Genomic DNA, 24685 nt, shown 5'->3' on the forward strand with positions numbered 1-24685 from the left:
TAGCCAGAGCTCTTTGTAAAGTATGGAAGCTTCAAAGAACACGAGGAAGCTTCATTATTGGTATGGCTGTCTTTCGAGCAGAGATGGTGAGACCCTGAGAAGGGGTACAGTGAACTCATGCTTCTGCTCTTCATGTGAATTCCCAGAGATGCTGAAGGAACCAAGTCCTATTTATTGCAACAGGAGGAAATGTGTGTATTAGCACCAACCTAAAAAGTGATCTATAAAAAGGCTGGTGTTGAGCGTTAAATATTCTCCTGCTCTTGCAGACATCTTTAGAAGGAGGAAGTGCTCACAGCACTTTTGCTCACGGCAGATGTGCAGCGAGCATCATTAGAACACGCACATTGGAATCCAGGACTGCCTGGGGTTTTCTCAGGGATGAGTGTGACTCGGATCTGTGCCAAGCATGGCTCTCACATGCTCTGTGGAAATAATCACCTGCCTTCTGCTGTACTTACATCTAGATTCCACCGTGGGTCTTGTGTTCTTTAAGGATCAAGTTCGCCTTAAGTTTTAAGCTTTGGAGAAGTTGCTCTCAAGCATTAATGTCCATGTAAATCACCCAGAAATCTTAACTATGTGGATTATCATTCAGGAGGTCTGCTTGGGGCTGGAGATTCTGCATTCCTAACAAACTTCCAGGTGATGCCGCCCGCTGATTCACAGACCACACACAGTCTGTGTGCAGTAAGGGTTTACAACTGAGGCCCCACTGGGTGTTCACGGAGCCCACAGGTGAGGGCTCCGTGTTTCAGGAAGAGCACTGAGCAAGATGAAATCTGGGAATGGGTACATGGCTGGGCAGTCTCTGTGAGCAGTTGGGGATGAGGGCACTCAGTCTCCCGGTTCTGCCGGGGACGCAGGGACGCCTGGCAGCCGTTTTCTTCCTGAGCCTGGTAGAGAGGAGTTTTGCAGAAAGTTTTCAGAAAACCTTCCTTGTTTTGGCAGCAGCCACTGTATCATCTGAACTCGTCACTAAATCTTCCCCAGGAGGGGCAAAAACTTAAATAAATAAAAATAAACAAGGGCTTCCATATGAAAACAATGAAAGAACATTTGCCACGAAGCCTCCAGGTAAACTGCCTGAAGCCTCTCTTCTGCTACTCAGCCTGCCCTACTGGACATGGTTCAGAGAGAGTTTTCTGCCTCATTCAGATGTTCAGGCCAAGGATTCATTGTTAGACTGCAGGCTCCTTTGCTTCTGTTTCTCAGCTTTGGCACTGAGTTTGGCTCAGAGGACATATCCAGCATATGCCATTAATAGATTAGTTAATCCATCTCCTGGCGACGGTCCTCTCTGCTTAGCGAAACTAATAGAAGTTGCATTAGAGTCCTTCCCCTAAACCAAGGAATACAGTGGGTGGCAACCGGGAGTAAATGTAACTAGTTTATTTCACAGACGCTGCTAGATGCTCTCGTCGGTGCCTGGAGAATGGTGACCAGGATGACACTACAGCTGTGAGCTCCATCCAGCGGGAGGCAGGCAGACCTAGATTTAAATCACATTCGCACAAACTGCTACCCAACATCTCTGTGCCTGTCTCCTCATCTGCAAAATGGAAATGATAGTAGTACTCACCTCATAGAATTGTTGATGATTAAATAAGATCATGCCTAGCAAGTGCTGAGTACAGTGCTCAGCTTATGGTAACAATACACATCAGGCATGTGACCATGACATCAGCGTCCTGCCCACAGAGCTGATGCCAGCAAACCTTTCGTAAAGGGCTGTACAGTAAATAGCATGTGCTTTGCAGGCTTCACCTGGTCTCTGTCCCAGTAGCTCTACTTTGCCATTGTAGCATGAGAGTGACCATGGACGATACCTAACTGAATCTCACATCATCTTAACATGCCATGAAATAGTATTCTCCTTTTGGTTTTTCCTAACCATTTGAAAATGTGGACTCCATTCTTATTTCACAGACTGTACGGAAGCAGGCAGTGGACCAGACGTGGCTCACAGGCTGTAGTTTGCTGACCCCTAGTCAAGACAGGAAATAGACAAATACACAAACTATTTCAAAACAATGTGTTTGTACAATCTGCTGTGAAGGGAGGGATTTATTCTGCCTGGCAGCAAGAAGAGGAGGATGAAGAATGGCTGCTCCAGGCCGGAGAAGACATTTGAACTGGGCTTTTAAGTGTGAGTAGGAGTTTACCGGATGGGACAGAAAAGAGAAGGAAACAACTAGAAAAAAGGAGGAGCAAAGAGGAAATAGCATTCCAAGGGAACTGACTTCTATACAGTCAAAGTCACATGGAAAGTAAAGAGACAGGACTCCACTGGTTTAGCTGTTTGTTTTTTCTCACTAATTTGATTATTTTCTGAGGCCAGTGTTTGATTTGGGATGATATTACAAAGACCCCCAGAGAGACCTTGCATTTCCGTCCAGTTATCGCATTGTTCCCTGTTCTGAGCAACCCTAGCAGGCTCCTGAAAGTTCTCCCTGAGATACCCTAAAGAAACAGCTGTTGATGGAGGACAGAGCCTTTCCTTTTGGACAGCTTTGTCAGTCAAGTCCAAGAAAATGTGAACATCTTGAAATAATAAGATGACTGCTCTTTATTAAGTTAATCAGTTGCCTCTCCATTCAGTTTATTGAAAACACATTTTTCTTGAGGTATAATTGACATAGAACATTTTATTAGTTTTAGGTGCACAGCACAATGGTTCAATATTTGTCTCTATTGTGAAATGGTCACCCCAGTGAGTCCAGTTAACAGCCTTCACCACACACAGTTACAGAGGTTTTTTTCTTGTGATGAGAGAGAGCATTTAAGATGTACTCTCAGCGACTTTGAAATATGCAATACAGTATTATTAACTATAGTTTAAAATGCATCTTAAATAGATGTTCTTAATTACGGTTCTGTGATATTCATGGCAGTCTCACTATGAAAAGTGGCCAAGTCTTTTGTCTACAAAATTATATTCCTAACATTTTCAAAATCATACAGAATGGATTGGCTTAAAGAAAATGGAGATTATTCGCAAATGTGTTGAGATCCTGCTGCCTGGAATCCATTTTTTGTTTGTTTTAAGTATTTTTAACATAGGGAAATTAGAATTTGTCCAATGATGCCATATTGAACAGCTTTAAAAAGTATAAGAGTAGTTAAAAAATTCTACTTTAGAAGCATTTTGATTTTTCAACACTTCTAGCATCTGAAGTTCATAAGACTACAGAAAATAAATTATTTGTATTTTTATTTCCTTTATTCAAATATTCAGTACCTACTAGGCACCAGGCACTTTGCAGAACAGTGTTCACAGAACCCGGGGCACATTCTCTGCCCTCACAGTGACACTGGGAACCCTGTGGCCCATGTGGGAGACAGGAGTTGTACAAGAGGGGAGGTAATCTACCAAAGTCACTAGGACATCATTATAGGGACTTCATATGTCCAGCCATAGGTACCTCTATATTCTCTATTCCACCCAAATGAATAATGGCAATTTATACTGGTAATAAAATAGCCAACAATCATTGAGTGCCTACTATATGCCAGACACTGTGTCAGCTGCTTCACTACACTACAGTACTGAATCCTCACAAGACCTCTGGAGGTGAGTATACCCAAGATCACAGCTACTGAGCACTAAAACATTCACCAGACCTGGTGGACCTTATTCCAAAGCCCATAGGGTTCCCACCACTCTATATTAGTGATATTTTCTCTGGTATGTGCATCAGAGATCGAATCATTTTCTCTATAGGAGCCCGCAAATCAGCTCTCAAGTTTTGAGGCTTAAGAACATGTCTGGTTGATTTTACCCATGGGAAGTCATTAGCAAGTAGCTGACTATTTATCTCTAGGTGCACCAATCCCCTAAAAAAACAGGCAGTGACAAGGTGTGCACAAATGCACGCACACATACAACCACATAACAACTCCAAGGGAAGGGAGGAAGCAGGGAGGGCTCCAGGAGGGCTGCTTCAGTGCTTGCCCTCCGGTGTTGCTTCTGAGACAATTCCAGAGCAGTTAGGTTTCCAAAAAAACCCAAGAAATCCTTACCTTATCATGCCTGAAAGTGGCAGGATGCAGCTCACTCCTAACAGCTAACTGGTTTCCTTAGACTAAATAGCCATCCAAGACAAGTAGAGGTTTGCAGGGTGTTGGAGAGCAATACTCCAAGGCAAGAGAAAGGCCACTGGGAAAGGAGGAGGCCGACAAGCTGAAACTGCAGAGTGGGAAAGTAGAAGGAAGCTGAGTAGGCAAGTAGGTTATCTGTGCTTTCAGCTGCGTGGATGCCCAATAGAGTTCCCACACAGAGAACACTTTCATGACCCAGCTATCTGGGAACCAGACCAAGTGTTGGCTCTCGTTCATTCTCCAGATCAAGCCAGAATTAGAACCAAGAGGCAAGGGTGTGATCTGAGAGCTGGTTTTCTCAGTGGAACATGTCCCACCTCATGCCTTTCACTCAGGGATTTTTTGGCTGTCCCTGTAAGCCAGTCAAGAGTCACCCTTACCCATGGCAGACACAACAGTGGATTTCTGTGATTAAATTTGTTTGCTGGTAAGTCAGCTGAGTATCCATAAAAAATAAAAGAAGATTCATTCCTTTTATTATCTCTGAGAAGTTTTATTACCAAGAATCTGAACGAGCAATACTAAGTGTAAATAATGATTGAACCCAAAGCAGGTCCGTTCATCACAGCAACATATCTGATCCCAGGGCCTGGCCAGGAAGACAAATAATTCAGAGAGAAAGGGAGGCTGTGAGGCTCTGAGATCTTAAGAACCTACACTTTATAAAACAAGCATGTTTGCTTTCTTCATCTGAATTAATACTTAGAGGAAATTGATGAATGATGTAATTTTGTTTTTGAGGATATTTGAAGAGAAGTAAATGAATATTTATCACAAGATCCAAATACATCTGCAAGGCTACTTCCCTAAACCTGACTTACCATCATCTCCACCCAGACTTTGGTAATGACCCTCTGTCTCCCCACTGCCCTGCCTTCCCCCTGCAAAATGCCGCCCCTGGTTCTTTTCCTGGCTGGCTCAGTCTCACCTGTCAGGGTTCCAATTAATGCCACTTCCTCAGAGAGACCTTTGCTAACAACCACGCCCACTACTTTCTGTTTATCTCATTTCGCTTATTTCCCAATTGCTTTTACACCAGCCTTCTGAGTCTGGCCACTTCGCTCGCGGACCCTGTCTGCCGCACTTAACCTCTGTCTGCAGCACCTAGCTGCTGGTAAGATAATGATATCATCACGATGATAATGATAGATAAGTGAATGATACAGGGGTCAAGCATGAGGCTTAATGATTTGCACACATTTTCTCATTCAATCTTATAAAAATTCTCTGATGAAGGAACCACTAGCCTCGCTTAATGAATGAGGAAATGACGGGCTAGATAAGGTCTCAGCCTGTAGGGAGAAAGTGGGGATTTCCTCTAAGGTCTGTCTGACTCCAGAGCTGCTTTTGTTTCTGCCAAATTAGATTGCCTTTCAAATACAAAATCTTTCTCATAAAACAGAAGGTTTTTGAACTTTTTAAATATCTCAAGACTTTGGACCCCAGCCTTCAGAACCTCATGATCTTAGAGCAAAATGTGTATAATGATGTCTTTATACACAGACACACAGACGCAGGCATACATTGCTTGTTAAGTGGATTCAACATCTTTAACCATGCTCCCCACACACATGCCAGCCCCAAACTGCCAGGTGGGGCCTTCGTGCTAGTTAATAAATCTGCAGTGTGCAGCCAGATAACAGCTGTGATTGACACTCCACTTCAAACTGCTCGTGAATCGGCCTCTTGTGCGTAAATCCGGGCTGTGGCCTATGCACGAGGACGGTTTACACAGGACTGTTTTTGTCTAGGACTGTTTTTGATACTTAACCTTCAGGAAGCCCATGCATGGTATGAGCACCCCCAGTATAAACAGAGTAATACCTAGACAAAGACATGTGTGTTTGTGTATGCATGTATGTATATATACACATGTATGTGCTCACAAATATGTATACGCACTACATCTTAAGCATAGCTTAAACTATATTGCACTGGAAATTTAATATAATCAAAATTTATTACCAAAAAATATAATTAGCTCATTTATTCACTGAGTTCCCTTTATGTTTGTTTTCTGATCTAGTTATTTGAACTAACTCTTTTTTAACTTTCATACCTAATGTTAATAGTGTGTTGGCCAAAGTATGACTGAGGTCTAGTCCATGTACTACGATCTACTTTCATTTTATAACAGAGACCCAGAGCCATGACTGCTTCATTTATCTGAAGCCACATTGCATGATATTAAACAAAGCGTAGCTTCAAGTGGAGCACCCACGCCACCCCCAGCACACAAGGCGACCTAGGCGGTGTGCTCCATGAGGTGGCCAGACAAGGGGAGGGCCCACTCTGCTCCATCCGCGTGGGACCAGTCTCAAATGCAAGGGCTAAAATTTCATTGTAGCATTTACTTATGTGGTTACCTTGTATTTATGCAATTGACATTAGTTTTTCACTTATGACTGTGAAATTTAGTTTCCTTCTTGGGTCAATATACTTAAAGGAAAATACGTCGATTTGAAAACATAACATAAGTAATTGTACAAGGGGTATACAGGATGGCAAAATTATGCAAGTCACACTCAAAGAACTGGTGGAAAAAACTGGTGAAGGCCACAGAGGTCTGGGAGTCAGAGTTCATCACTTAATATCTGAGCAAACTTGAGTAGGTTACTTAACCTCACTTAAAAATAGCAGCAGTAACCTCAGAGCTTTTGTCTGTTCAAATGGAAAATATGTCAAGTGGAACATAGCAGTTGTATGCAACTGCTTTTATTACTACTATCACTGATGAAATGGTGCCTGTGAAGAAGCACCTAACACAGAACCTAGTGTATACTCAGTGACTATGAATTAGCTCTCCCTCATCGAGGCCGCTTCCTTCCCAACAGACCTACAAAAACAGATGTGTGACTGGTATGGCAGGCAGGATTCTAAACAGACAGACAGCCCGCACGCTGCTCTCACAGCGATGCCTAGGAGAAGCAGACACCACGAAAGAACAGGTTCTGTGGAGAGAAAGTGGCTTTCTGTGATGCGTAAGCCACTCTCTTCCTATTTCTACTTGAGAAAAACGTGTTACATCTGTCAGCTTGGGGTTGTAAGCTTAGAGGATAAAACTGTATCTTAAAAGAATTTCTTACATCCCTTTGTAGAAAGAATTATATATCAGTAAATTCAACCACAAATCCCTCACAAACTGAACAAGCATCTCAGGAAGAAAAATAAAACGGCAACCCCATGGGACAGAAAGAAGACATGGGTGTCACGTTGTCCAGGCGAGTGGGAAAATGGTTATGTTTACCCAAGCCCAACTCTAGACCCCCTGTGAAGACCACAGGGGTATAAAGGAAATAAGAAATTTTCTGACTTAAAGGAAAATGGGTGAGTCAAGAAAATGGGAACTTAGCAAGACAAAGACCATTCCTTAGAGAAAACACAGTGAGAAACCAAGAGAAAGTACTAGGAGTGGGTGACGCTTGGCCAAATATAGACACAGTAGCAAATCTTCCCCAGAAACTGTATACTTTTAAAATGGTATATTGTGGAACTTTTCAAGCACACACAGAAAGGGGAGAATAAGTTAATAATCTTCACACATCCACCACCCACCTGTAACAATGATTAACTTGTTTCTGCCAATCTTGTTTTATCTAGCCTCATATGATGAGAGAGAAGGGCTTGGGGAGAGGGGCTGGAGTTTGTAAGGTAAATCTTAGGCATGGTGTCAACCCTGATAACTAAAATACTTCAGTGTATAATTTTAAGGAAGGAATAGTTTGCATAGTTACTGTGTTATCACTTTTACAAAATTCACAGACTCCTTAATACCATCTAATACCTAATTTCCCCAAATTGTTCCAAAAATGATTCTGTAAAAGGTTGGTCTAATTTAGGATTAAAACATGGTCCACAAAAATGCATTTGTTTGTTTTGTCTCCTAAGTCTCCTCTGTGATAGTCCTACAGATTGTTACTGATTCCAGACCTGTTTACTTCAATATGGTATCATTGAATGTGTTCCTCTGTCATCCATGTTTCTGACAAACGATCCTTAGATCTAGAGGCTTGGTTAGATTCCAGTTCTTGTTTTAGGCAAGTAACGCTTTCTAGACAGTGTTGTACACGTTTTGTTGGACCAGGCACATGATGTCTGTCTGTCCCACTTTTAAGGGCTGATTGATGGGTTTATGTGTTTCAGCCTGATTATTCATTTTTAAACTTCTCTTACTAACTTTTCACATAATTTTAGTGTTGCTTAATTCATTATTTTATTAAGGTTGCAAAATGCTGACTATCTCTATCATTCCTTATTAGCTGGAATTCTTCTATGAAGAACTATCCCTCATCGACCATTTGGCTATGCGGAAATACAGTCTATACAAAAAGAGCAAGATAAATCCTTGAGTCTTTTCCTTATCAGTTTTCAGAGTAATAAATTAGCGCCCTAGAAACAGGTTGTTTTGTTTAATACCACTATGTATTTGATGGATTTAAATCCATCGTAATCATTCTTCTTTTTGGTATGCAAACTATCCCATGTTCGTGCAGTGGGAACATCTTTAGCTGGCTGTGTCTTTTGACATTATCCCTCTTAGTCCGTGAGCTGTTTTGCTTCCTGACCCAACAAGATTTCCAGGCTTATCTCATTCATTTCCTGCTCCAGACCTAGAACCAGCCTGTTCTAAGAACTCTGGTTCCTTTTAGAGAGACATTAGCATTTAGAAACCACAACCTGCGTAATAGGATTCCTGCTTTTCAACAGCAAAGCTAGGACAAAAGAAAATATTTCAGAGTAAAAACATCATGAGTTTCAACTAGTATTCTGAATGACATTTCGGATAAAGGTTTGTTTGCTCTTTTGATTTTTATACTTATATGTATTTTCTTTTATGTTGGAAATCTAGGTTCTTACCATTAACATAATTACTAATTTTATTTTACAGTATACCTATAATAATTTCCAAATAAGATTATAATAATCGTACTGACAGCAAGACTCCTAAATACAAAAATTTTGTCTTGTTTTGTTTTGTTTTGTTTTAGAGAAAGGTATCATTAGTAACATGCATGGATTAATTTTAAAAGCTACCCAGACTCTGAGTTTGCCATGTCACATTTATATGAAGCATATTAGTCTCAAGATTTGGGTACCTGGTGTACTGGGTTAGCAGATTTTACCAGGGTACATGAAGTTAGAATTTAATGGCCAATCTAATTTACCCTAACCGATTAGGACTCACTCTACTGCACTCCAGCCCCACCTGGTTACATACACTGCAACATACACTTCACAAAGGTAGTGAAGTGTTTTATTCACCAGGTCTTTTATTCACCAATATATTGTGGAGCACCTGGCACAGTCCTTGTAGAACGTATGCTTGTGTACATGAGTCAATCATTCTACATGCTTTAGGGGAAGTCACAGAAAGAAAAAGTTTCTCTCCAAATCTAAAACAGTCACAAGTGACTATAGTGACCACCTATTTCTTCGTATGCTCTACTATTCTTTTCCAGACAAAGGTCAGCGAAGGTGTTATTTATGAACTAAGTGCTAAAGAGGCTTAATTCAATCTCTTGATTCCTCGAATGAGAAACCGAGCTCGCCAGAGACTCAGTAGTTTACCCCAGATCACTCAGCTCACTCCCAGCAGAGCTAGAATTGGGACCCAGAGCACTTCTTTCCTGGCCCGGGATGCTTTCCTAAAGTCATAAAACTAAGATTCTAGGTCATGGTGGCCTGCCTTCTCACCCTCCCTAGCATCCTCTCTAGACTCGCACTGATAAACAAAGCAGATGAAAGTTAAACAGTTTAATACTAATAGGCAAAAACTACAAGTGTGTTCCTTAAGGCCTGGGTTAATACAAAGTTGTCCACTTTCGCCTCTCTTATTCAACATAGCACTGGAAGTCCTAGTCACAGCAATCAGACAAGAAGAAGAAATAAAAGGCATCCAAAACTGGAAGGGAAAAAGTAAAACTGTCATTATTTGTAGATGACACGATACTGTATATAGAGAACCCTAAAGATTTCACACACACAGACACACACACACAAACCTCTAGGACTGATAAATGAATTCAGTAAAGTAGCAGAATACAACATAAATATCCAGAAATCAGTCACATTTTTATGCACCAATAATGAACTATCAGAAAGAAAAACTAAGAAAACAACCCTATTCACAATTGCTTCAAAAGAATAAAATATGTAGAAATAAATTTAACCAAGGTTATAAAAGACCTGTACTCAGAAAAATATAAGACACTGAAGAAAGAAACTGAAGAAGATACAAATAAGTGGAAGCACATACTGTGTTCATGGAGAGGAAGAATTAACATCATTAAAATGTCTATACTATCTGAAGCAATTCCTACCAAAATATCAATGGTATATTTCATAAAACTAGAACAAATATTCCAAAAATTTATATGTAAACCACAAAAGACCCTGAATAATCACAGCAATCTTAAGAAAGAACAAAGTTGGAGGGATCATGCTGCCAGACATCAAACTATACTACAAGGCCACAGTAATCAAAACAACATGGTACGGGCATAAAAACAGACACATAGATCAATGGAACAGAACAGAGAGCCCAGAAATAAACCCATGTCTCTGTGGTCAATTAATATTTGACAAGGGAGGTGAAAACATACAATGGTGTAAAGACAGTCTGGACAATATATGGTGCAGGGGAAATGGGACAGACACATGCCCAAAAAATGAAACTAGGCCACCTTTTTATACCACAGATAAGAATAAACTCAAAATGGATGAAAGACTTAAATGTTAGACTCGAAACCATAAATATCCTAGAAGAAAACATAAGCAGTAAAATCTTTGACAATTCTCATAACAATATTTTTTTCTGATTTATCTTCTTGGGCAAGGGGAACAAAAGAAAAAATAAACAAGTGGGACTACATCAAACCAAAAAGTTTCTGTACAGCAAGGGAAACCATCAACAAAACGAGAAGACAAACCACTGAATGGGAGAACATATTTACCAACAATATATCTGATAAAGGGTTAATATCCAAAATGTATAAAGAACATATAAAACTCAATACCAAGAAGATAAACAATCCAATTAAATACCGAGCAAAGGACCTAAATACACACTTTCCAAAAAGAATATACAAATGGCCAATAGGCATGTGAAAAGATGCTCAATGTCACTAATCATCTAAACCACTAAAACCACAAATGATATATCACCTCACACCTGTCAGAATGGCTATCATCAATAAATCAACAAAGAAGTATTGGCGAAGATATGGGAACAGGGAACCCTCATGCACTGTTGGTGGGAATACAGACTGGTACAGCCACTGTGGGAAACAGTATGGAGTTGCCTCAAAAAATTAAAAGTGGAACTGCCCTATGACTCAGTGGTTCCACTTCTGGGAATAGATCTAAAGAAATCTGAAACACTAGTATATGCCCCCTGATGTTCACTGCAGCATTATTTACAATACCCAAGGTTTGGAAGCAGCCCAAGTGTCCATCAATAGATGGGGGTGAGACAGGGATAAAAACCGGTGGATCATTGACACAGTGGAATACTATTTGGCTGTAAAAAAAAAAATCTTACCCTTTATGACAGCCTGGATGAACTTGGAGAGCATTATGCTAACTGAAATGAGGCAATCAGAGAAAGACAAACACCAAATGATATGCAGGATCTAATGAACAAAAATAAACTAGTGAACAAGAGAGAAACAGAGGCGTGGATACATGGAACAGACTGATGGCTATCAGAGGGGAGGAGGATTTGGGGGCTGGGTGGAAAAGGTGGAACGGTTAAGCAAAAACAACAGCAACAGTGAAAAACACTCTGCCTTGTAGACACAGACAACAGAATGGTGATGACCAGAGGGAAAAGGAGTGGCAGGAGGTAGGAGAGGGCATAAGGGGATGGATGGGGATGGAAGGAGACTTGATTCTGCCTGATGAACACATGATACAATATACAGATGATGAATCATAGAATTATACACCTGAAACTATTTAATTGTACTAACCAATGTCACCCCCATAAATTCCATAAAAAAGTTTTTTAAAAAATGTTAAACAGTTTTGTTTAATCTCTTTTAGAAGTTTCAGATACATCTCTCTCATTACACCTAGGTTATGAAAAATTTAACCTAAACTGTCATCGTCTTGTTCTAGCTGAAGATCTAACAAGTTGTCACACACACCGTTTTGTCCATTTCTAACTTCAGTTTGCATTAGAATGCAAATTCAATATTGTAGAAACAGTAATAAGTGATTAGTATGTCTAGCCCAGAAGAAATTCAATCAATTAAAAAACTATTTGACCAACATCTACATGTTTCATATTTGATTAAGTCCCTAATTTTATACTTTAGGTAAAAATTGAAGTTTGCTTATTAATCTTTATTCTTGATTATCCATTGTCATCTGACTCTACAGCATAATAGAGGACTGGCTGTTCTCCCTCTTCATTCATTAGTCCAAGCTGAAATATCTGATCATTATTAGGAGGCCTTGTAGGCATAATGGCTCTGTGGTAGTTCAATGCCCAGAAAAAGCTCAAAAGCCCCCTTAAATCATAAGATTTTTAGCAAGGTGGTGACTGCATTTTGGCACTGTACTTATAATTTTTAAATTGTTTTCCTAGGACTTTACAGAAAAAAAAAACACAAAATTTTAACTCACTTTTAAACCAAGATTACAGAACAATTATATGCTAATTAGGTGTACTATCATTTGAATGATAATGAAAATGGCCCTGTGTTAAAAAAAAAAAAAGAAAGGAAAAACAGGACTATTTTTAAAAAATCAAATCCTATCTGTAATATGTCACATTCAGATGCTTATTTTTATTTCAGTGCCCTATAAAGTCTGAAACATTACAACCATTTCTAGGTAATCTATTGTAATGGAAATGTTATCACCTTCAGGTTATCATTCCAGCACTGCCTTTATTACTTTAAATACTTACTGTTTTTAAAATTGTAGACATTGTATTTTTAAACAAAACATACACATGTATAATAGGTTTGTCAGTTATATTGCTTGGAGAATAATCATTTACTTTGGGGAATAAAACTATATTTCAAAATGTATCCAGTTGTAGGTTCTTGAAGTGAATGTTTTTGTAAAGAAATTACTTCAGACTTTAAAACTCACTTATCACTTAAATACATTTCACAAAGACTGGAGTTTTTGTTCAAATAAGTGAGGATTTACATGGTAAATTTAGTATTTTGAGCAAGTTAGCCTTTATCCAAAACAATACTGCCACACATGTAACCCTTGTTTAGAAGTACAATGCAGCAAAGTAGGAAACTCTCTTCTGTTTATGAGAAATCCAATAGGTATGTGTGGCAAGAAATATTTAAAACCAAATAACACACATGCAAAGATATGAAATTTAAGTTAAAAGGCTTCTTTTTATAACTCCCCTGTCTCCGCCGGCCCCATTTGTCAGAGATTACCGTCGTCGACATTGTCTCATATGCTCTCAAGGAAATGGGCTGCACCGGCGCAACTGTGTACCTGGTACCTTAACTTGTAACCACTAGGATAACACCAGCTTATTTTTGCTTTTTGAACTTAGTATACCTTGGACATCTTCCTATGTTAATACATCTAAAGTGGTGGGTATATATATTAAGATTTCTATTGATGAATATTTAAGTGCTTTGGCTGGAATGTTGCAGTGAAGTTTATGTATTAGATGCAGATATAGATTATTCTTTACATAAGAGAACTGAGTATATGGATAGAATAAATTTCTAGCAACATAACTGCTGGGTCAAGGAATATATACATAAAAAATGTGACATGTTCTCAAGCTGGACCTTGAAGAGTATTTAGCCCTACCAGCAGGTTATAAGAAAGTCTGTTTCTCCACACTCTTGACCGCAGTCTATCTAACTATAGTTACATCTTTGCCAATCTGAGAGTGAGAAATAATAGCTCATTCTTTTAATTGCCTTTCCTTTGAGTAAATTAAATATCTTTTCATATTTATAATCCATTTTTTATTTTATAAACTGAAAGTTCGTATTTTTCTCCATTTCCATTTTTTCCCCATTGGACTTTATCTTTATGATTTATGAGTTCATTTAATAAGAAGAAAATTAGCTACCATTTATTATGTGTATTGAAAATATTTTCCCTAGTTTTTTCTAGTTGCTGCTATACAAAAGTTTTAAATTTTTACAGATTTAATTTATCCCTATCTGTCTTTGGAGTTCAATAGCTTAATTACAAAGGATTTCACCATTTTAGAAATTTCCTTTTTTGTTGTTGTTTTCTTTTAATACTTTATCAGTTTTATTTTTTAAAACATATATTTGAATCTTTGAGCTATCTAATAGAAGTGATATGGCCTTGTTTTTTCCCATAATGTTAGTCTGTTATTTTAGAACCATTTATTTGAAACTGTGTTCTCCTCTTTGGTTTGAAAAGTCTTCTTTTATCACATACTAAACACCCGTATGAGTCCAGTCAAATATAAGCTTATTTCTAGACTCTGTCATTTATTGTTTTTTCTCTCTATGCCAGAATAAAACTGTTTAATTGCTCTAGCTTTAAATTTTAATTTCTGTATGAGGTAGTCCAGTCATTAGAACTCTTATTTTTTAGGATTTTCAGAGTTAGCCCTTTAAATTTAATTTTTATTTTATTTACTTTATTTTTTTCATATGGATTTTCAAACCAGCTGGTCAAGTTCCAAAGAAGAAAGTGAAGGCGAGATCGAGAGGGTGAAGTGAAGGGAGGGGGCCAGGAAGGGGGAGTGGGAGGGCAAAGATGGAGGGCGAACGTTACTGTGGTTAGGTCACTTTTCATTGGTCAGCTGGGGGGGGGGGGTTAATATCTCCACGATACTAAATACCCAAGCTGTATTTAATAGCAATAATAGTAAACAGTAAATCCTATTTACTCAGGTTTTCTTTTCAGAAGTAGAGTTTCAAGGTTTTCTTTGTATATCTTATACATGTATATATACAATATATATCATATGTGTTTTGGTAAGCTTATTTCAGATATTTCGTATTTGTATCACTTTTATAAAAAGGATATATCTGTTCTGAAATTATAGCACTATAAAATTATTTTTCTTACGGCAAGCCGCAATGACCAGTAACAGTTTTTATTGGACACTGAAGTCTAGCAAATGGATTTTTGGTGTCAGGACAAAAAGAGTCAAATGGCTTTTCTCCTTTGACCTATGACTACGGTTAATGATATAATACATCCACCACTATTAAACCATCCTTGCATTCCTTAAGTCTATCCCTTTCTATCCGCACACATCACACTGCACGTGTCCGCCTGCTTCTGTCTGCAGTGCTCTGGTTGTGAGCCACCCCATGTTTCAAAAGAGCAAGAGCCGCATCTGTTTTATTCACAGCTTCCCATCTAGCGCATAATACTTGGCCCTGTTTCTGAAACAGAGAAAATTCTCAATAAAAATTTGTGAAAATAAGGGTGGTTCCATGAGTCATTTGATTTGGTTCTCTCTTAATGCTCCCAGCCTGTTCTAGAAAGAGAATCCATAACCCAGAGTAGCAGAAATGTCCATGAGTCCATCATGCGAGGATGGATCACATCCTTTGAAAAATTCTTTGTGTGTTCACATGACCTTCCTGATGATTCATAACCCTTTTGGGTCCTTTCTCCCCTGTTTTGACTAGACGTGCTTTTCTCCTTGAGCAATTTCCAGCCATCAGCAAAGACATCTCTGACATGAGCAAAACCAATTTTCAGAACAGGCTGTTCTGAGGTCCTGCTAGGTTGTCTGTCCAGACCCACGTGAAGCAGAGAGGACAGCTGGAGCCCAACCTGGCAGATGCCTGTGTGGTCCAGGGGTCAGAGTTTAATGACATCACTAAATTACCTGGCCAGGGAATCTGGCAGCAGCTCAGAAGCCCCACCGCTGTAATTCCTGTAGGTGCCTTCCTCTTACCCTCATGGTTAGGTTCCAGCAACAGCAATTGGAATCTGTCCATGAATATCTCAATTAACATCTCTGACGAATGCAATGGCCTGGATGTGCAGCCCAGTTCCCTAACTCAAGTCACATGTAAAAACCAGGAGGGTAGAAAAAAGATATCACCAAAGGTCACTCTGTGGCAAAACAGCTGTGAGGACTGAGGCTATGGGTGAGCAGTGACTAATTATGACCAATCAACCCATCCACAATAATTCACATACTCCTTACTATTTCTTTTTTTTAAAATATCCATTATATTTGTCCATTAGGATAAGAGGAATATTTATCCCCACTGTATTCCTATAATACTATAATATTATGATTTATTTAAATGTATATATTTGATCATCCAGATGACTGAAATCTATTCTTCAGATATATTTGGTCTTCAGCTACAGCTGCCTCCCTCAGTGTCTTGTATACTCTTGTGTTTGTTTTCCCAGCCTTCTGTCTAAGGTCACAAAAGAGCTCAAAATCTTCCAGTGCTTCTGCACCTCTCCTTCCCCCTTTCCTAGTGTCCCATGTTTCTATCTCATTAGCCTCTTTTGATGTTCCTTGTGGCCAGTTACCTCTGCTCTCTGATTTCAGTCAATACTCATGGGGTCTTGTACTGAGACATGTAATACTTTAATTACATAGACTGTCCAGTTGAAAATTCTACTTCCAGTTAAATCTAGTCTGTTATTTCTGATTTAATAAATATGAACATATTTAAGGGAATCTTATGAAAACACTAGCTTATTGACTTTCACACCAACTCTCTTACAGCTAGTAAAAGGGCAATTAATACTGCTGACTAAATGAACAGGTTGGGGGTCCAATGCAATGTTAACTTCTTTCCTAAGTAGAGGACAACGTAAATTCTAGGGCAGGTACCTTCGTGCTGTAGAGTCCTCCACAGCATTGCTATGTTGATGTCTGCCTTGGGACTCTAACTGTCTGTAAATAAAGTGAAATGCATTACTGAGCTAGATAGGGGGTAATTACAGCTACACATGATGGTTGCCAGGAACATTATGATAAACTGGTGAATTCAGAGTCAGAGTTATTCAGTCTTTAAAACTACACTTTTGAAAGAGAATTATCTATGTACTTTGGGTCACAGTAGCTGAAAGGTTCCTAAAGTTTCGCTGCACCTTGTGGGGCAGACTTGGCTTGGGACTGCGGAGCCTGCTTCCCCAACCTCTTCTATTGCAGCAAAAACCACAACCAGCAGATGATCCCCACTGATTCGCTCCTCCTTCAAAGATGAAGCCTCGCCATGCAGTGCCAGCTTTCACTTTTTCCACATTACATAATGCTCTTTGTTACCCAGCATTTCCATGTGGCCATCTCATAAGTGGAACCAGGAGTGTGGTTTGCTTAATGCTTCACGTTGGTATTGATGGGCTATGGAATAGCAGATCCCTTATTGCCTAGCAACTAAGCAAAGTTCCTCAGGCCACCGACCTCAGTATGGGTACCACTTGCACAAAAAAGGCTCCATCATTGAATGAATTATTGTTGTGCTGTTTCTGATGCTCCCCAGTGACATTTAGGGCCTTTAGCCCACCCTGATGAGGCTTCAGATTGAATGTAATTATTGTGCTGCTTTTCCCCCCAGAGTCTGAGTTCAATCATAAAGCAAGTACCATAAACTAATGCAAATGTTCTTATATACTAACTATTGTCACTGGATCTGAGACCAGACAGCTTGGTCTAGAGTCACTGATGGAGAATGAGAGACCATTTGTTTATCATCCTAAATAGAGGCATTAAAATTTACTTGGTACAGTGTTTAGGGTTTTTTTTTTTCTTTGCTATCACTTTTCTTTTATAATTTTCATTAAAGTTAAGTTTGCACAACAACAAGAACAATCAAATTGCGCACTTTGTGCTGAGCATTTAACATATATTATACTTTCAGTCATCACAACACCACTTTGAGGGAGATATTGACTTCCAGCTAAGATGAAGGTGTACGTAGACACACTGTGCCTCCTCGCACAACCAAAATAAGGGCAACAATTTACAACCAAAATAACAACCAGAGCTGACAAGAAAATTGAACTGTATGGAAGTTCGACAACCAAGGAGTTAAAATAGAGACATTCATCCAGACCGGTAGGAGGGGCGGAGTCACTTGGCTGGGAGGAGAGGGGTTGCAGCAAAAAAAGCAGTGGCTTGTAGACCCTGGGCACTCAAGGCAGCAGCTGATGGACCCCGGGCATGCAAGATGGTAGCGGGCAGACTCTGGGCATAGAGATGGAGGCTGGCAGACCAAGCAAGGAGGCAATTGTGAAGCAGGGCGTGGTACACAAGGCATCTGGCTGACCAGGCAGCAGTCCCACATTTGCATACAAACAAGGCGAAACTGGGGAGAAAGACAGAACTCCAACCCAGGGTCCCAGCACGGGGAAAGCAAGCCCCATATCACCAATCGAAAACACTTGTGGGGGGTGAGGTGTTGGAAGAGACTCCCAGCCTCACAGGAGAGTTCACTGGAGAGACCCACAGGGTCCTAGAATGTACACAAGCCCATCCACCTGGGAATCAGCACCAGAAGGGCCCAGCATGCTTGAGGAAAGCAGGGGAAGTGACTGAAAGCCGGAAGAGAAGAGGTGTCAAGAGGGATCACCATTGTTCCCTCTCGACCCCTCCCACATATAGTGTCATAATACAGTGACATGGTTGCCCCGCCCTGATGAACACTTAAGGCTCCGCCCCTTACTACTTAACACCTGAGTCAAGACAAAAAACATGGCCCAAACAAAAGAAAAGACCAAATTTCCAGAAATAATACAACTTAGTAATGAAGAGATACCCAACCTATCAGACTCACAGTTCAAAACACTGGTGATCGGGATGCTCACAGAATTGGTTCACTTTGGTCACAAATTACATGAAAAAATGAAGGCTATGCTAAGTGAAATGAAGAAAAAGTGTACAGGGAACCAATAGTGATGAGAAGGAAACTGGGACTCAAATCAATGGAGTGGACCAAGAGGAAAAAAGAAACAACCAAAAGCAAAAGAATGAAGAAACAAGAATTCAAACAATGAAGAGAGGCTTAGGAACCTCCAGGACATCTTTAAACGTTCCAACATCTGAATTATAGGGGTACCAGAAGGGGAACAGGAAGAGCAACGAGCAGAAAAGTTATTTGAACAAATAATAAAGGAGAACTTCCCAAATCTGGCAAAGGAAGTAGACTTCCAGGAAATCCAGGAAGCTCAGAGAGTCCCCAAGAAGGTGGACCCAAGGAGGAACACACCAAAACACATCATAATTACATTAGCCAAGATTAAAATGAGGGAGAGAATCTTAAAAGCAGCAAGAAATAGGGAGATGGGACTTATCTAATAAAAAGAAGATCAAAAACATGTATAGTAAAATGACAGCAAACTCACAATTAACAACCACACCTAAAACAAAAACAAAAACAAACAGCAAACAACTAGAACAGGAACAGAACCACAGAAATGGAGATCACATGAAAGGTTAGCAATAGGGGAGTGGGAGGAGGAAAGAGGGGAAAAAGGTGCAGAGAATAAGTGGCATAGATGGCAGGCAGAAAACAGGTAGGGGGAGGGCAAGAATAGTATGGAAAATGTAGAAGCTAAAGAACTTATGACACGTGGACATGAACTAAAGGAGAGGAATGTGGGCAGGACAGGGTGTGCAAGATGGAGGGGAATGAAGGGGGGGAAATGGGACAACTGTAATAGCATAATCAATACAATATATTAAAACAAACAAACACCACTGTGAGAAAGATATTTGTATTAGCCCTTTTTTCAGATGGGAGAGCTGAAATTTAGTGAGATTTTGCTATTGAGACAAAACCACAAATGCAGTTAGGAAATAAGAACAGAGCTGTGGCTCAAAGGCAGATTTACTTGATTCTAAAGTGTATCGGGCCTGGTCAGGTAGCTCAGTTGGTTAGCATGTCACCTGATATGACAAAGTTGTGGGTTTGATCCTGGGTCAGGGCACATACAAAAATGAACCAATGAGTGCATAAATAAGGGGAACAAATTGGTGTTTCCCTCGCTCTCTTCCCCTCTCTCTCCCCCTCCCCTCTTTCTCTCTCAAAAAAAAATCAATAAATAAAACTTTTAAAAATAAGTAAACATTAGCATGTCAGAAACTAAAGAGCCAATGGCGAAAATTATATTTCTAAAAACTCAAAACTCAAATCCTGTTTCCCAAATCAAAATAATTAGCATTACCAGTGTTCAGAGTTCTCAACTAGCAATGACAGTTTCCAATGACAAGCTTGGGAGCATACCAGGTCCCTGAGGAAACTAGAAGCAGGTGAGAGAATTCTGTGAGCATATTGTTCAAGACTAAGTCAGAACTAACTAATGGAAATTCAAATTCATTTAATAATAGTTATCAGTTATATTACTATGTATCATCAGAACCAGCCTCCTCTGTGTCCTGTTATCCACAAAGCAACTGTGAATTAGCTGGGATTTTACTTGGAGGAAGCTGAGACTCAGCAACTCTTCCTAAGTTACAGTTAATAAGCAGTAAAATGGCTATTTAAGCCCGGGGTTGTCAAACTCCAAGGATGAGAAAATAAAAATTACTGGCAAAACTCATGGGTGTTGTTCAAAGAGGGAACATTCTCACTACTTGAGTTACCTGTGTAGCTACAGGATGTTGCTAATCACCATGACAACTGCACTAACAACAATACCCATGGGGGTTAACATTTGCCCAGCACTCTACTGCCTGGATATCTGACCCACAGCTGAGACTTCGCACATATCATCTCACTGGAACGACACAGGCGCCCCGGGCTGCAGGGCCCCATTTTATAGCTGAAGGAAACAAAATTGTCCAGGCCACAGGGTAGCAAGCATGGAGTCAGGGTCAGCATCCAGATCAGTCAAGCCCAAACCCAGCTTTCAACCTTGACCCTCACAAGGGGGTCCGCTAGGTCTCTCTGAGAAAGTATGAGAATGTTTTTGGCTCTTTCTACTATTTAAAAGCCACTCGTCTCTCAAGAATACTTTTGCTTGTTGAATCCACCTCAGCACTGAACACGAGATTAGAAGAAAAAGTGCACCTCTGTGAATAAGAAACAGGCAGAGAGAGGCAGCCCACACTTGGGTGCATTAACACAAAGAGGGGCAAGTTCACGCTGGGCAGTCCCGTAACTTTCCCTGAAGCACAGATGAGTGAGACTGAGCCAGCGAGCATGAAGGAGAAATACACTGTCTGCCCAACCCATCTGCAAACCACAAGTTAGCAGGCCCTTCCCCACCCAGCTTATTACTGTCGAATACAATATCCAAGCTGCATAGCAACACCAAGTGAACATACTTGCCAATCTTGCAAACCATTACAGCTGAAAGTGGAATGAAAATTGTCCTGGGAACACTGGCTCTGTAACTGCAAAATCATCTGTGCTTGACTCATGGAAGGAGGTTCGCAGGTTCCAGAGCTACATGACCAAGATTTATGTTCCAATCTTTCTGTCTCCGCTGACTGGAGGTGAGAGAGTTGAGCAACAAAAGGTGACATTATTTTCCAGGGGCCACAAAATGACCTGTGTTACTTTGTTGGCTTGGGCTAGGATGGCCAGATAACCAAGCTTATTAAAATTGTTTGATACAAAACCAATAATGGTTTCTAAATGAGACCTAAGGAACTCCCTTATTAGTTAAGTGTACAAAGTTCACTGCGTGAATGTGGTAACATCTGTTTTGTTGCTCAATGATATTTTATGCTTCTTTAAGACCAGTGGTTTCAAATGCATTCCTCAGTGCCTAAGAGCTCCCAGGAGATGCTAAAAGGGTCTCTTTGGGGTCAGGAGTGCAGGAATGGGGCTCCAGGCGGGCCCCTACTACACCCAAAGTAGCAAGCACCTCCTTTTCTAAAACCCATTTTATGACATGGGGTTCTGTGGGGTACCCATTGTTTCACTACCTTTCTTCGGGTATCAGAGCCCTGATTTTCTTCCAGAATCTACCACCCCCTGCCTGTGCGCATGGATCCCTCTGCCAGATGCAGAAGTGGGTGTAGACTCAGACTTGACCAACCAGAGTCTCCAACCCATTTCATCTCAAAGGCGGGCCAGTGAGCACTGGGCTTGCTGAGGTTCCACTCTAGGCCCATCCCATTCCAGCTGCCTGGTGCAGCTGGAGCCTGTTTCCCTATCTGCGAACTAGGGGTGATGCTGCTTAGGGGGTTCCTGGCAAGTAGTACACATTTTACAAAATATGAGCTATTATTTATGAACCTGTGAGGACAAGTCATTGCACAATTTTTTTTAGATTCTTAATTTACCATTTAACAATTACCCAAAATGCCCTTTATAATGACCTCTCTCAAAGAAAAATCACAGCACCTCCACATCCTTCTCATTCCTGTTTTGTACTCTGCGTGCATCAGGGACCTAGAGAAAGTCTGCTAAGCATTCAGTGCTCACAGTACCTCCCTGCCTGACATGGTGGTTCTGCATCTTTTCACTCGTCTCCACCCTCAGGATGACATGTTTCACTTGTTCTGTCTTCTCGAGAGTATAACCACAGTTAAAAGCAATGCCCACTTCCCTGGCTGCGATACCCGTTTTCAGTATTATCTCAGACCCAATTCAGTTTACCACAGTTTTGCCTTCTGCCCACTTTCCAAGGCCCTTCCCTCATCCTTAGTATGTCCTTGGCTAAGAGAGCAGAAGTAAATAGAAGCCCTTTGAAGACAAGGGCTCCTCCTGTCTTATAAAAGTTGAAACTCTCTGGGGACATGGTGCTAGAGGTATCCTGAGGGAGAAAGAGGGTACAGACAGAGGAATGACCTTGAACACGAGGCAAGAGAAGGGAGACATACTGAGTCTGGGAAGGGGAAAAGTCAGAGGGCTATGAAGGACCAGCCTTCGGTGCCACCCACAGAGGTGGCAGGACTTGGAGAGGAGGGCTGCCTGGTACAGCTGAGGAGGTCAGCCCTGAGCAAGGGTTCCCAACCTGGGCAAAGCTCCCATATCATGGGTGGGACACAAAAGCAGAGAAACCACAAGACTTTCATAGAACTTAAGGCCCAGACAACGGTGATGTCAAGAGCAATAAGGATGAATTGGTGACTGGGCATGGCTTTAGCCTCCCATGTTACCCAAGAAAGGTAGGGTCTCGCTAGTGACTGAGGTTAGCTCTCCCGCCACACTGGCTAGTCGGGAGGACACTGAGAGTCAGACTCAAGTCAGAATAAAGCACAGTGAATGGACGAGGCCCGCACATAGCTTGCACACTGAGGCAGGCCCTGAGATCCAGGCCCACTCGTCAGCACCCATAGCTCGCCGTGAGGCGCCAGCGTATGTGCACATTCCTACGAAGGGCCGTGTTGGAGGAGGCACCGACCTGGAATGTGGACACCCAGTGCCTCTCTCAGGTCACACTTCCTCATCAGACGCCCCAGGATTTACTCTCAATATGGCTAAGAAAATCTACTTCCTAACCCCGGAAAGTCATCCAACATCGTCCATCTGGAATTTTCTGAAGCCAAATCCACTAATCAATGTCAAAACCAGAATGAGAGGATACTTTCTGAAGAAACACCCTCCCATCCTCTCATGACATAGGAGAGCTTTGGCTAGCTTTGTTTTCTTTGTGAAGGAAAAAAAAAATCAAGGCCAGTCATGATGCTTAGTCTCAAATACCCCCATTTCCCTGTGCCTTTATGGTTCCCAAGTTGTCCCATCAAACTGACATACAACCCTATTAAGATGCCACAATCAGTATTTTTTTGTCTAATCAGCATACAAGTCAGGACACTCCCCACCCCAGAGGATATGGTTTGAGCAGTGAAAGAAAGAAGAGAAGAAAAGAGAGGCTCAGGAAGAACACACAGGCCGGCAGTGGGGAATCACGAGCCTTATTCATCAGGCATCTCTCAGGCTGGCGACCCTTCGGGTTGCTGACACTGCAGGCGGGCCGGCGGGCAGGCCCTGTGAAGTACTGTTGAAGGACAGGTATGACCAGACTGAAGGACAGTGCATTAGCCCCCAGTGGAGGAACTGACACCTGTTAACCTCAGGGGCCCCTCACAGGGGCCAGGGGGAAGGTGGCCCCAGGATGACTCAACTCAGCAGATACTGCCCAAGGACAGTTATGGAATGCAAATATTTATAAATCCCGTGGTTGTTTAATGTTCTGTAGAGCACGAAACACACACATGGTATCCTCAAAACAAGATACAGGAGTCCTGCTTCTGAACTTCCATGACCTAAAAAGATAATGGGAAAGAAATGGACAGGCAGGATCTTTTCCCCCCATTTTGTGCTTATGAATTTCTGTCGAACGTGCATCATTTCCTGGTGCTGGGTGTCTCCCTACCAGGCAGGGGCTCTGAGGGGTTATCTGTGACCCAGCGACTGCCTCCATGGCTCTCCTTGGGAAGGACCAGGGGGAAGGAGGCAAAAAAAATTAGAAATCTCCACGCATTCTCTGCATGACTCTCTAAGGATGTGCTTCTGTGCCTTTGCATCTCCAGAAGAGTCCCTAGCCCTCTGACTGATGATGTGACCTGCGTGACAAAGGGCACCTGGTAAGGTTAGAATAGAGGTGAGGTGGCCATGCTCTGTGAGAAAGGCAGCTGTCTCCTTGAGGTCCCTGGCTTTCCCCTGAGTGTTGCCATGATTTTTCTAAAGAAAATACAGAACAGTACAAGTCTGAATAACTAAGG

The 24685-nt window shown here is 41.1% G+C and overlaps 1 protein-coding gene across 3 annotated transcripts in view; it reads right to left on the bottom strand.

Annotated features, from left to right (window-relative positions):
• LOC119055814 (suppressor of cytokine signaling 2-like) overlaps window positions 1–24685 on the bottom strand; it is a 104766-nt gene that overhangs the window by 69454 nt on the left and 10627 nt on the right. The window contains exon 1 of one of the 3 annotated variants that reach the window (XR_008391846.1): window positions 4024–4182. The exons of the other annotated variants lie outside the window; for them this stretch is intronic. The gene's annotated coding sequence lies outside the window, so the exon portion shown is untranslated. Of the gene's footprint in view, window positions 1–4023; window positions 4183–24685 lie in introns of those variants that run through there. 3 annotated transcript variants of the gene reach the window in all.

The sequence above is a fragment of the Artibeus jamaicensis genome, unplaced genomic scaffold (assembly GCF_021234435.1).
Source record: "Artibeus jamaicensis isolate MK-2021 breed Jamaican fruit bat unplaced genomic scaffold, CSHL_Jam_final contig_456, whole genome shotgun sequence".
Taxonomy (NCBI): Eukaryota; Metazoa; Chordata; class Mammalia; order Chiroptera; family Phyllostomidae; genus Artibeus; species Artibeus jamaicensis.